This window comes from Leptonotus elevatus, chromosome 11 (assembly GCF_054856555.1).
Source record: "Leptonotus elevatus isolate MCC_2025b chromosome 11, RoL_Lele_1.0, whole genome shotgun sequence".
NCBI classification, from domain to species: domain Eukaryota; kingdom Metazoa; phylum Chordata; class Actinopteri; order Syngnathiformes; family Syngnathidae; genus Leptonotus; species Leptonotus elevatus.
Genome location: NC_141249.1, coordinates 20,558,264 through 20,572,100, shown reverse-complemented (window position 1 = coordinate 20,572,100; position 13,837 = coordinate 20,558,264). Strand labels below are relative to the sequence as shown.

At 38.2% G+C, this 13,837-nt stretch overlaps 1 long non-coding RNA gene across 1 annotated transcript in view; it reads right to left on the bottom strand.

Moving 5' to 3' along the window:
- Positions 1 to 13,512, bottom strand: part of LOC147166404 (uncharacterized) — an 86,121-nt gene extending 72,609 nt beyond the window's left edge. Inside the window, exons 1-2 of the long non-coding RNA XR_015096531.1 lie at positions 13,298 to 13,512; positions 11,360 to 11,659 (exon numbers count right to left, since the gene is read on the bottom strand). This is a non-coding gene — a long non-coding RNA (uncharacterized LOC147166404). The remainder of the gene's footprint in view (positions 1 to 11,359; positions 11,660 to 13,297) is intronic.
- Between the last annotated feature and the right edge of the window lie 325 nt (positions 13,513 to 13,837).

Sequence of the window (13,837 nt, the reverse complement as noted above, 5' to 3'; positions counted from 1 at the left end):
CTAGACTAAGCACGCGGCCGAGGCATGAGCCGATAAAGGGTGTCTTTCACACAGCAACAACACGTAGCGCTGCGCTTATCGCCGCCCAAGGAGGACAGGGCCCAGATTGTTACATTTGCTGGTTTGTTGTTTTCTTCTTTGGGGCTGCGATAACGCACCAGGAATCCGAGCACAGGGGTGGGTGGTGGGAGGGGGGGAGTCCATCTGTGCGGGTCGCCAGCGCAAAAAGGCAGGAAGGCAGGCCCGCGTTGAAAGAAAAAAAATGCCATCAACCATCGCAATCAAATCATGATCAAGTTTGGAGAGAAAATCCTTCAAATAAAAGAAGAGTAAACTGTCAGTGGACCCACGCTTATGCACAGTTTGGTATTTGCAAACTTGTCCCTTTTTCTTTTTTTTTTCTTTTTTTTTAACCTAACCCTACCGTATTTGCCGGGAAAAAATAGCCTATTAAGTGCTATTGTGCAATAACAGAATTGCTTGATCGCCATCTGGTGGCATCTTGTTGGCAGAGGTGGCAAATTCAGGTCCAGAAAGTAAAAATCCTGCCACAGTTTGACTTTAGCCCCGGGTACTAGCTAGCTAGCTCCCTAGCTAGCTCCCATGGTGCTCATTTACCTGCTTGGGAGCTAACTAGCTAGCTAGCTGTTTGTTGTCAAAGAACTATGTTGAAGTGAGTGAGTAGTTTCATTTTCACATACATTAAGTACTTTGCTGTCATCTTGTGGAATCTATCGGAAATTACAAGGCTTTTTAGGTGGGTTTGTCAATTATTTCTTCATTTTCGCCATCTGCGGCAGCGCTCTACCCCAACACTGTATTTGTGTATACCATGTGAAAATCAGCTACATTGTGGCGACATTTTCATAATGTCACTTATCTACCTAATTGATTAACCAACCATCAACCTACCAACAGATGATGCCTTTACTTTTTTCTCAAATTATAATTCTGATAACTTACTACCTACTTAGCTAACTAACAATGCCAGTATTGTCTCTGTATAGCTGACTAACTGACAATCAAACTAACTATAAATGTCTCTTTTTTTTTATGTATAATACTCCTAGTTTACTAACCGACTAACTTATGACTCAGTCACCAATTAACTCATTCACTTGCAGCCATATTCACTGAAGCAACCCCCTTCGCTCCTGGCTGTTTTACTGTATTTTGACAGATTTTGCGAGGCCCACAGAATATTGTGTTCGATTGCTATAAAAACATGGAACCTACCAAAAGAAAGATTAGAGTTTCTTCTTTCATCAGGGAAACAAATATATATTTTTATCTGTTTCCATTTTGCAGTAATTAGCATTAGAATATAGATAAGTTTCGTCCTTATTCACAAATCTGCTTAGAACTGTGGAGAAATCAGCTTGTTTGTAACATGACCCTGGTTGATCTCTCTGCCACCTGCTTGCCGTTTTTGTAATTATTAACATTGCTTCACCCGCATAAAAAAATATAAATATAAATACATCTTTGGGACACTTAAAACATTTAAAATAGAACATATTTATACGTTTATGGGAGCAAATTCGTTAAATAACGTCACCGGTCTCCTTTCTGCACATGGCTGCCAGTTCACTAGCCAACTAGGTAACTGCCTACAATTATGCCTGTAGCGTTTCTGTATTAACATTGCTAACTTGCTAACTAAACCACGACACAATCGACTAACCAAACTAAATAATGCTGCCCCAACCTTTTCTGTCCATTATAGCTAGTTTACTAACCAACTAACCTACAACCCAATTAACTAACCAACCAAGTAATAAATGGTGCACACATCCTCTCTGTATAATAGTGCTATCTTATAAACAAACTAATGTTTTTGCTAATTTATTTTCTCTAACTTACGATGAAGTTAAGTTTTTGGAGGCACTGAAACTAAACATAATACACACATTTAAAAAAAAAAGAAAAAAAAAGGGGGGGGGGGTAACAGTACAATAAAATTATATAAAAAAAGACATTAAATAAAATGCAATAACGAATCTCTAAAATAGAACAATTACCTTAAAAAAGGTCCAATTAACAGACTAACACGACAACAATAACGATGACGATGAAATTGGTCAGGTAAACGCAGCCGTGCGGCACGCCTTGTCTAAACAAGCTCGCCGAACAAAGTGAAAGTGATCTACCCCCGCCCCCCTCCCAATCGCATACCCCAACCCTTCAGCCCCCCTGCCTCGCCTCTTTTGAGCACGCCGGCTCTTCTTTAATTGTGACAGTAAACTGCTGGCTGTTACGGGCTGTTAAGCGGGATTTAAAACTTGTCAGACAAGACATGTTTGAAATTGCTTTAAATAAGTGCACTGTGTTGCTGTCAAGCGCGAGGCTTAGAGGGGGAAAATATCCCCACAATTGAAGCACTCATCGAGGCTCAGTCTGATGCTGCTGCTACCTTAGCGACATACACACAAAAAGGCGGCCTTGCAAGGCAGTAGCACCCCCTACTGCACGCCAGGAGTACTGCAAAAAACCTCCAAAAGCATCGCGTCAAAATGCAAATGCGCTGTACTGTATCGCGTTTATGGGATTCACTGAGAGCATAACTGGCATTTATGCAACATCATAACAGGGATTTTTTTATCATGCAAGTGTCATGTTTTAAAACAAAAGTGGTCATTTGTGTAAATATCAACATGCATTATATATTATATATCAACTTGCATTCAGAACTTTTCACACTTGGCGAAAATGTGAAATCAGTAATTACAATTGCTAGTGTGAGTAATGTAATATGATGAGCACAGTTTTAAAATTGTTCTGCACACATTTAGATTAGTTTAAAACGATGAAATGAATACTTCATTCGTCAATATTATTTTATAGAAACATGCATTTAGGACTATTGTATAATTTCCGATTTCAACAATTGAGTAATTGACATATTTTGAGCAAATATGAAAACTATAAATAAAAACATAAATACTATTGGTAAGTTTAAAAGTACAGAAAATAAAAACTAGTATATATAGAATAAAGAAATATAATGCCATAATTTAAAATATATATATAATTTAAAAATACACAAAAATAAAGCGCAATTAAAGTAAAAAATACATAGGTAGCACAAAAATATATAATGAAAAATAAAAGTAGACTATAAAACATGCACAAATAAAAATGATGAAAAAATATGTAATATTTTCATATACTGTGTATTAAGGATGCACCGATACCAGTACTGTAACTTGTACTCAAGTACAGTTTATGTATTGTGCTTTTGAACAATATTTGGTTCAAATAAAACATTTCCATCATAATTACAAGTCATAATATCACTATGAAGTATCGATGCCCGGTAGTATTCAAATGTAAGTACTTAAAAAAAATGGCATGGGTGCATCTTGACTATATTGCATAAAATTCATATTTAATCCCCCCCCAAAAATGCATACAAGGATACCAAACAAAAGGAGTAAGATGTTCTTCTCGATTTCCTGCACACACACATGACAAGAAGTTGAACTGGAATTCTCGGAAGACGGATTACAACAATTTGAAAAAGGAAAGGAAAAGGGGAGTCGTGGTCTTCTATTTTTTTTTTTTAGGGGTGGGCGGGGTGTCTTGTGATCCGTCCCCCCTCCCCCGCCACGTGGAGGAGCGCTTATCGGGATTAGATGGTCCAGTGTGTGAGGGGCCTTGCAGTTATTAGCACCTTCTTACAGCCAGCCAGCACAACAGCAGCAAAAGGCAGCGAGACACAGTCAGAGAAGACTTCCAATATGATTTGCTTATAGCTATTAATATGTATGCCTTAAATAGAAGCACACCGCTAAGCAGCTTATGATATTATGAAGAGAATGTTCCCTCAGGGGCATAATGTGGCAGCGGTGACAGCGAGGAGAGATTCCTATTTAGCCAGATGGGCTGTACTTACGTCGAGCATCCTCGCAAGAAAAAAAAAGAAATGCTTGTAGGAGGGAAGATGGCGGCTTGGGGGTGGGGGGGGTTAGCATGGGGGGGGGGTCGTCTTCGATAAGCTCTCGTGCAGGCCGTGAATGAAAGACAAGCATGAAAGTGAGCTTTAGCCTCTTTTCTCAGATTTTCCCCGGCAAATGGAGAGGCAGATAGGGCAGGTGCCTTTGCTTGGCCCGTCTGATTAAGCCAGTGTTCCCACAAGAAGCCAGACACGGCCCAGACATTGTCCAAGCTTGTCCAGGTGGGGGACCTGTCAGCGCAATAACGCCAAGCTTAAGCCAGTGTGCGCCGCTCCCAGCGAAAAGATTAGGACCCGGGAAGACATATTCGCCGCTTTTTTTCCTGGCTTGCTCCCTTTTCTTCGTTTGAATGCTTAATTCCAAACAGTTCCTCCTCGTTCTTGCCGTCTGCCTGCCATCACTTTTCATTAGCGATACCACGCACTTCCTCGCCGATACGACGGTGTACCAATTTAAGGCTGAGAGGTATCCGTGACTAACACAATGACTAAAATGCATGCTGCATTTATTTTAGTAGCGCATCTATCGAGTGCATGACGTGGTTCCAAATTTGGTCACAATCGGACAAAATCTCAGGACGAGTTTATCGAAAGATTCTTGAGAATTTTTGATAGGTCTACTGATGATAGACGAAAAAGATCGAATAATCGATATCGAATAGATTCGATTTTCGTTTTTTTTTAGCCTGATGTGATTCATAAAATCATGAATCCATTTTTTAAATATCCCTTCTTTCCCATAAATCCATAAGAAAATAGAATTTAAGGCAATTTTTTTGTATCTTACTGTTTTCTTGAAATTTATTGTTCACATGAATTTAAAAGCATTTTCTTACATTAACTAATTTACTCCCAGCCATATTCACTGAAGCAACCCCCTTTACGCCCGACTGTTTTACTGGATTTTGACAGATTTTGCAAGGCCCACACAATACTGTGTTCTATTGCTATAAAAACATGGAACCGACCAAAAGAAAGATTAGAGTCTCTTCCTTCATCAGGAAAAAAAAAGGATATTTCTATCTGTTTCCGTTTTGCAGAAATTAGCATTTGAATATAGCAAAGTTTCATCATTATTCACAAATCTATTTAGAAATGTGAGTAAATTAGCTTTTTTCTACATGGCCGCGGTTGATCTCTTTTGCTCTGCTGCCACCTGCTGGCCGTTTTTGTAATTACTACCATTGCTTCACCCGTTCTCTGCAGTTCAGAGGCTGCGTCAAAGCCTTCTGTATGCTCTAGCATAAAAAAACATATCAATACGTTTTTGGGACAATAGCAACATTTAAAAAAAAAAAAACACACACAACAACAAAAAACACATCACAGACATGACCAAAAAAATCCAAATTTACGGTACATAAGGGCTTTTTAAACAAATTATTCCATTGAGCAGAGACCTCGGAAGTGACCTTCAAAATGGTTGCTTCAAAGCAAAATGGCTGCCCTACTGTGTCTTTTAGGTCATGAGATTCTTCAGATTCTTGAGACTTTTTGGCGGATCTACTCATGATTAGATATACCTAACAAATTTTATGTTGCTAAGTAACACACACTTCAGGGGCTGAATTTTTAATTGTAAAATTCCAGCAGGGATATCTGGAAATGAGTTAAAATGGTTGCTTCAAACCAAAATGGCTGATTCCCTGTTCTTTTTCAAGCATGGTTTCTTGCGACTTTTTGTCTACCAAATTTCATTTTTCCAAATGACACGTAGGTCAGGGGTTAAAAGTAAAAAATATATATTCTGGAGGAAGGGAGCTTTGGAAATGACCAAACCAAAATGGCTGATTTCCTGCGTCTTTTTAAGACATGGCTTCTTGGAGCTTTTTTTGTGTGGGTTTGCTCATGATAGAGATGTCTACCAAAATCAATATTGCTCAGGAAAACTGGCTTGGGGGCCTGAATTTTTCAAAAGTTCCCGTTTTAATGATATTAATAATAACAAAAACTAAAGTTTGTAACAGAAAAAAATGGACAAAGGTAGGGTAGAAAATTACCAAAAAATTGCAAAAAATAAAAGATGAAAAATTCATCAATATTTGAAAAAATACTAAATTTAAAATAAGGTAAATGAAGTACATGATAGAAAATATGAAATTACACATGAATACCAAAATAATTGAAAAAAAAATAGACCAATAAAAATCGTAAGTTTTCCTGACAAGGCAAGTTGTAAAGTTGTATTCCCCTTCATTTGCAACGGTCACAAACACCGCACAGCCCCACCCATCCGCCACATGGCCAATTTCCCAGCAAAGTTTTGTCAAATGCTACAAACAGAATTACAGCTGGGGCGAAACGTTTCATGTAAGACATCCAAATAAATTGCACAACAGGCGGGCGTAGCCTGACCCCCAAAGACTCGGCACAATTACATTTGGCAAGTGTGGCCCGACCGGGTCAATTCCCGTCGTTCCGGCGAATAACACAAATGCGCAGATTTGCCTACCAAGGCGCCGTCTGGCGACGGCATCCCGGACAGACGCCCCGTCTGTCCGTGACCTGCGTGTTTACGCACCCAATTACCCTCCCGCCTGCCAGATGAAAGCGGCGGCGAGGGTCGGGGAGGGAGTCAAAGAGTTCCATTGGGGAGAGGCGGAGAGACATTATGAGCAAATTTCTGCCAAATTGGGAACTAATGAAGAAAGATTAAAGGCTGCAAATGGACAAGCAGTGCCACACTGACGATGATTATCGGGACTATTACGGCAGGCGCACGCGTTGCACATTTGACAAGACAAGAGGTGAAGTGCTTTGAATGAGGCCCAAAAGGGCTATTAATGCGGAAATTTCATTGAGACATTAGTGGGCGGGGCCAGCCTGGTGGGTCATGACCTCCACTTGAATGTAAAATATGACAAAGCGCAAAAGAGTGACAGAGTGTGCGCGCGTACGATTTGATTTATATAAACTACGATGTGCGATTAACTCCATTTACAATACGGTCATACTAAAAATTAGGTGTGTCAAAATTAGTGCGTAAATTTTGAGGCCACAAATTTTTATGGTATTATATTTCTTTATTCTATATATACTAGTAAAGCCTGTACTGGGGGAATTCACGTCGCAGCAGCAGACACGTCCACATCAAAATTTAGCAGTAATTAATTTAATAATAACGCATATATTTGTGGAGACTGGGGTCAAGTTGTATTTTACAATAAAACATTTTTTTGCATAATTTCACAAGTTACTTCATGTTAAAGATTAGCTGTGAATGTGAAAAGAAAAATGCACTGAACTGACATAAATGTCTTAAAAATGCAATTATGCCATCTAGTGGCAGAAAAAAGACCTCAACACAAATGAATATCACATTTGTTTTTTTCACAGTACATCTTTTTAATTGTAACTCACTTTTATGAATTATGACATTACTGCCATATTTCTATTAGTTTAACATTTTTGTCCACTTTTATGTTAACGAGAGTAAAAAACTAGTGCAGTCAAAGTTAAAGCGTTAACTTATCATAAAACAAATATCGCATTAATCATGTATTAACGCAGATTGATCTCACTATTAATTTTGACCGCAGATGATCTTTTAGCTGATTAAAAAAAATTAATCGTTTGACAGCTCTAATTTTATTGTCAATACATTTAGAATAGATGTAAAATTTGTGATTAATTGTGAGTTAACTATTGAAGTCATGTGATTAATTACGATTAAAAAATGTAATCGCCTGACACTCCTACTAAAAATAAATTAATACATTAAAGATAGACTGTCTCCACATACTGGCCGTTTATATTTGAAATGTTTATTGATTTATTTACCCTCATTGAAAATATTGATTGGCGTACTGTACCGTAAGGCATACGCCGCATGTCAATATCGGGGGAACACTTTCCCCGAGTACTTTTCCGCACGAGAGGTTACAGAACGTGCGTCGTACAGTCCAGCCTCCCATCATCTGCACCTAAGCTGCGGGAATACAAACAAGCGCCTGCATGGCGGAATTCCTGTCACAAGTTATTGGGCAGCTAAGAGGGCGGGAAATCCTCAACCGCAATATTCTCACCCGGGTAAATCTCAAACGCTGAATAACACAAGCCAAGCAATTTAAGCGGGAAGGTCATAGCAAAGTAAAAGCAGGGGGGTGGCGAGGTGGCGGTGGGATTGTGAGAAAAATAAATAAAAAATAAATAAAAAGTGCTTTTCTGAGAGAGATGAGATATGACGGGAGATGACTTGACGGCAGGTCCACAAAAAGTAATGAATATCCCCATGCGGCGCGCCGCGACTTTGAGGAAACTGTCAGTCCGATAAAAATTATATTTCAGACGGTGATAACAAAAATATATATATATCTATCTATATATATATATATATATATATATAAATGGGGGGGGGCACAAAAGCAAGAAAGGACACGTCTGTCTGATGCTGCCCTTAATCCCGAACGAGGCCTGACAGCCGTCAAACGTCAGCGCTCAGCAAACAAACAACACCATTGAAAAAGATTGATTTGAAAGGGGACATATTGTGCAAACTTGACTTTTTAAACGTTGTATAAAAACGTGTATGTCTGCAATGACCTGCCCACCCACCAAGCATGAAATTAAAAGGAGTTTGCGGTGTTAAAAATGTTACCAAGATTTGAATGTACAGTTGTCTCATTTTGCAAATCTTTTCCCAAACCTCGACCCTCTGACCAAAAAGTGTGTAATTGTGGGTTTTCTTTTCATGGTTCAGCACCTTTAGTTGCATCTCAATGCAAGTAAAGTGCTATATAAAGGAAGTTTGATTGATTGAAATGATCACAGAAAACGCACATCCAGCAGTGCTAGCAAAACTAAGCTAGCATCAGCACTGTGAACAAGTTGACATTAGCTTAGCTGCTAGGATGGCTAGCATGACTTTTTCGTAATGAAACGTTACGAGAACTCTAAATGTTAGCAGTTTGAAGTTCTGGTTTTTTCGTAACGTACAATCATTGTTAAAAATCGACAAGAAGGGATAAACACACCAGTTAATAAAAAAAAAAAACTAAATGCTAATTTAAACGCTAATTATCAGGTGCCTGAGGTCCCTTGACTTAGCTTCTGTTTTCTATTCTTTTTTAATTTTTTTTTAATTATTATTTTAAGTAGATAGATATTTCGTATCAGTTTTGGCAAAGCAGGGTAGTTTTCATAACAATGAAATTGGATGTATATTAGTAGTATAGTTTTTTTTTATTGCAAACTACTGAGTCTACTTGTTTGGGTTAGGTTTAGGTTAGCATTATAAAGTTAGGGTTATGGTTAATAAAGGAATGTGCAAAAGTGAAATTAGTTAGCATAGGGAGGGTACGGTTTGGATTCATATTAACTTTAGCTTTTACTAAAGAAACTTTTAAATGTGAGAATCTGAAGATTAACGTTTTCAAAAGTAACTTCCATGGTATTATGCGAATGCAAATAATGAAGTTAAGTTGAATGCATGAATTGAAACGTACTCTTGTAATACACCAATTGACTTTCTTTTGTGCGTACACAAAGAAGTGAGCGGCCGCAAATGTGTTTTGCCTTGTGTGGCGGAAAAATAAAGCGTCCTTGGTAAAAAAAAAAAAAAAATACACTGGTGTGTCCCACGTCTCTCCCTTGAATAAATCACCAGCGTTTATTGAGTCTGTCGCGGCGCGACAACACTGGGCCGCCATTCAGCCCCGGAACCCGTCAAAGACTTCCAAGTCCAAGTTAGGGACGGGAATTAAGGAGCGTTTGCCAATATTGTGGATCAAGAACGGCGAGAAAGAAAAGCGCCATTCTCAACGATACCTGGCCAGGGGAATAACGCCACAATGGACATCAAACAATCCGCCCATTCACGTCTACTTGAGGGACCTTGGAGCGCTCGCAACAAACACAAGACGAAGCCACATGAAAGCGGCTGAATCGCGCCTTTTATTAGACGCTTTTTGTGCCTGACAATGGAGTTGCTCTCGTAAAAAGTCCAAAGTAAAAAAGAAAAGTTGCCTTTGCAAAATGTTGCAAAAAGTTTGCCGTGCGTATGTGCGACTCACAGGGAGGACACCGCCAAGGGCGAGGACATCAAGGATAAATGATCTGCTTTAAAAACAGGCTCTCTCTAACTTTGTGGGTACGGGGCAGATCTTTTTCCAAGGACCCCCCACAGAATACTATCGCCGATTAAACATAACTACTACGCTATTTGCTAGGGCTGGGTATCGATTCTAATTTCCTCAATCGTTTCGATTTGATTCACTTCGATCCGATATCGATTAATTACGGCACATCAATTCTTTTGAACTCATTTGCTCCCAAAAACGTATAAAAATGTTCCACTTTAAATATGGCCCCAAAGACGTTTTTATACATTTTGTATGTTTTTTTTAATGCTAGAGCATACAGAAGGCTTTGAGGTAGATTCTGAACTGAAGAGAATGCTTAAAGCAATAGTAGTTATTACAAATACGGGTGGCAGCAGAGTATACGAGATCAACCAGGGCCATGTTGCAAAAAAAGCTATTTTCCCACAATTTTAAACAGATTTGTGCATAATGATGAAACTTAGCTATATTCTCATGCTAATTGCTGCAAAATGGAAACAGATAAAAAAAATGTTTTTAAATGATTCCCGATGAAAGAAGAGACTCTAATCTTTCCTTGAGTAGGGTCCATGTTTTTATCGCAATAAAACACAATATTCTGTGGGCCTTGCAAAATCAGTCAAAATCCAGTGAATGAGTTAAATGTTGGTGTGGCAGTAACTGGCCAAATGATTTAGTTTATTAATTAAAGTTACACGTGTTATAATCACTCAAGTGCTACACAAACATTGACATATGCAAGGATAAGAGGAAATAGTTTCATAATGTAATTCAATAATTGTAAATATAAATTTAAAAGATTCTGAATTGTCTTAAAGTGCAATAAGTCAGGTCTTTATAAATGTGAGAAAAATACTTTTAAATTCATGTGAACAGTAAATTGAAAAAAAAAACTATTAGATAACACTTTTAAAAATGGCCTTTAAAATTATATATTTTTGAGAATTTATGGGAGGGAGGGAATATAAAATAATGATAATAATAATAATAATTATTAGATTTGTTTTAAACCCAGCCCCACTATTTGCCGATTGCCAACCACTGTTGGTCCCAAGCCCGGATAAAAAAATTTTTTTTTTTAAAAAGCTAGAACAAGCTAAAAAACTCTACTGGTGATAAAATATCCATCCCATCCACAGTTCCATTTGCTCAGGGACTTTGCGATGACCCCCGCCCACCCCAAGCAACGCAGGGCGTGAAAAAACTAAAATAAAAACAAACAAAAGCATTACAACCATTGTTCACCAGAGAGCGCTAAAGAGCCTCTCCAGTCCCCACGACACACAGAAACCACGACGCGTGTACGAGTGTGTGTGTGAAGTCATGGAGGTGTGTGCACTCTCACCTGAGTGACATTCTTCTTCTCCTCTCTGCAGCGCCTCCGACAGCAGATAAGACTTATCGCCGCCCACGCTGGAGATTTGCCCTCAATCCGGCCCGAGTAACCACAGCTCCGTCTCCAAAAGCGAGCGGCGGCCCACGGTGCCACAAATACTGCGACTCGCCTGACAGCCAACACGAAAGGGCGACATGTCATCCTCCTCGCTGCCGCTGTCACATGATGCCACCGGATGACAAGGGTCAAGAACGAGGATCATGGCTGAAGATTGTCACTTCTCTATCGCCTCTCGAACCCTTCATGTGGCTGACATTACAAACAAACAAGCAAATATAACAAACGTCTTTTATTGGGGGGGGGGGAAATACATTTGCAATTACTCTATATCTAACAAATACTTTCTCAAAACATTTCCTAGTTACCTGTAAAAACGTAGTTACTCATAATGTAATCTGAGTACCATACATTTTCAAATAATGTAACTTGATTACTATTATTAGATAGATAGATAGATAGATAGATAGATAGATAGATAGATAGATAGATAGATAGATAGATAGATAGATAGATAGATAGATAGATAGATAGATAGATAGATAGATATTTTTTTTCTTTAATAGCAGAGTTCTCAAGTGGCTCTTGGAATGACAATACATTGACTCATGCTAATCAGTCACTCAGTGGAATCAAAAGCCATTGAAAGAGTGAAAGATGATGCAGGCGAGCACTTGACGAGAGGAAGACATCAGCAATTGCTGAAGTGTGTCACTGCCATCTAGTGGATGAAACAACAATAGACGTCTACAATTGAATTAGTATGTTTTTAATAAATTAAATATAATACCATTTAATTAAATTTATTTTTCCACAATTACTTTTTTTCTAACCATTTTCTAATTCCTATTTTTGTCCCTTAATATTTAAATATTTTCATATATTGTTTATTTTGGGTATATTTATTTTATTTTGTCATAATATTTGTAACGTGTGTATTTTTCTACTAGCGTATTTGCCGTAATATACTTTTTAGTATGTTTTCAGTGTAAAATGATTATACATGGACTCAAGTAAATATGTTGTCAGTAATTAATTTGATAATTTCATTATTTTTCATGTACAATTAATACCTTTAAAAACACATTTGGCCACCTGCTGTCGACTGAAAATGACATCACGTGTGCTCAGGGATCAGGTAATGACCAATCATGGCCTAGTTTGCGAATGTCACATGACCAAACACAGCAGGTGAGCCGTGATTGGTCATGACTTGAGCTCTGAGCACCTGTGATGTCATTTTCTGTCCACAGCAAGTGGCAAGTGTTTTTTTTTTTAAGTATTACTTGCACATGAACAAAAGAATGAAGTTATCAAATTAATTATAGACAAAATATTAACTACCCACAGCTGAAAATGGCTAAATCAGTCAAGCATCCTCTTTAAGTTCCTGAAAACACGAAGATGAGTTTAAAAAAGAAAAGAAAAAAATAAGAAGTTTAAAAAAAATAATCAAAAACTCAAGTGTATCTAAAGTGGACAAGCTCAGAGGGGCCAAAATCAGGCCCTGAGGCCCCCAGATGTCTCTCCAAAGAGTTATTTAGCTGCGACAATTGGGTCACAATCAGCTGTTGTATCTTCATCTGACAGCCACGCGTCACATTACAAATTACGGGCGACCAAATTACTTTTCTTGCCACCAGCCGTCGCTGGCAAATTATCTTAATTGTGTTGTGATTACGCCTCACAGCAAGAGCTCAAACATAAAACGCACATTCTGTTTTCTGCACGTCAATGCGTTCATTGGCACTCTCTTGTGGACGACAACTGTAGCTGCATTTATTTATGCCTTTACATTGCGACGGACTGTGAGCATGTTTCAAAATAATATCATCAATATTTATCTAATAACATGACAAAACACAACCAAATAAAATGTTTTGTACTTACCAGATTTTTTTTAAATAGACACAGGATTCTCTAGCTAGCTGTGTTGGCTAGTCGGAGCTAGCTAGATGTTGCTTCTTTGGGAGGGGAAAATAAATCAATAATTTGGCCGACCTATCCTCCCAATGTCAAGTTTTAGTTGAACAGTTCACCTAAAAAAATGAACTTTTAATAAATGTCCGGCATTTGTCCCTTCCTGCAGTCACCTGCCTGAAAATTTGAAACCGTTTGGAGCAGCTGCGATCAACCAATCAGAGGATGCAAAAATGACGACGTCACTCATTGCCCTCCCAAAAGTGCAGTTTTTAATCTAAAATGTGATTGATCAAATAAAAAAAAAACGTAGATAAATAACTAGAAGATGAGCAGCAAGATAATATACAAATAGTGCATACAAGAAAACACAAGTTAAACAGCGATACTTCAAAACAAACTGTTCAATCAAACCTATAATTTAACCTCTCTAAATGCTCAAATACAATGCAAAAGGCTAATGGGAATTTAGCATTAGTGTTACGGTGAATATGCATTTTAAAAACATTT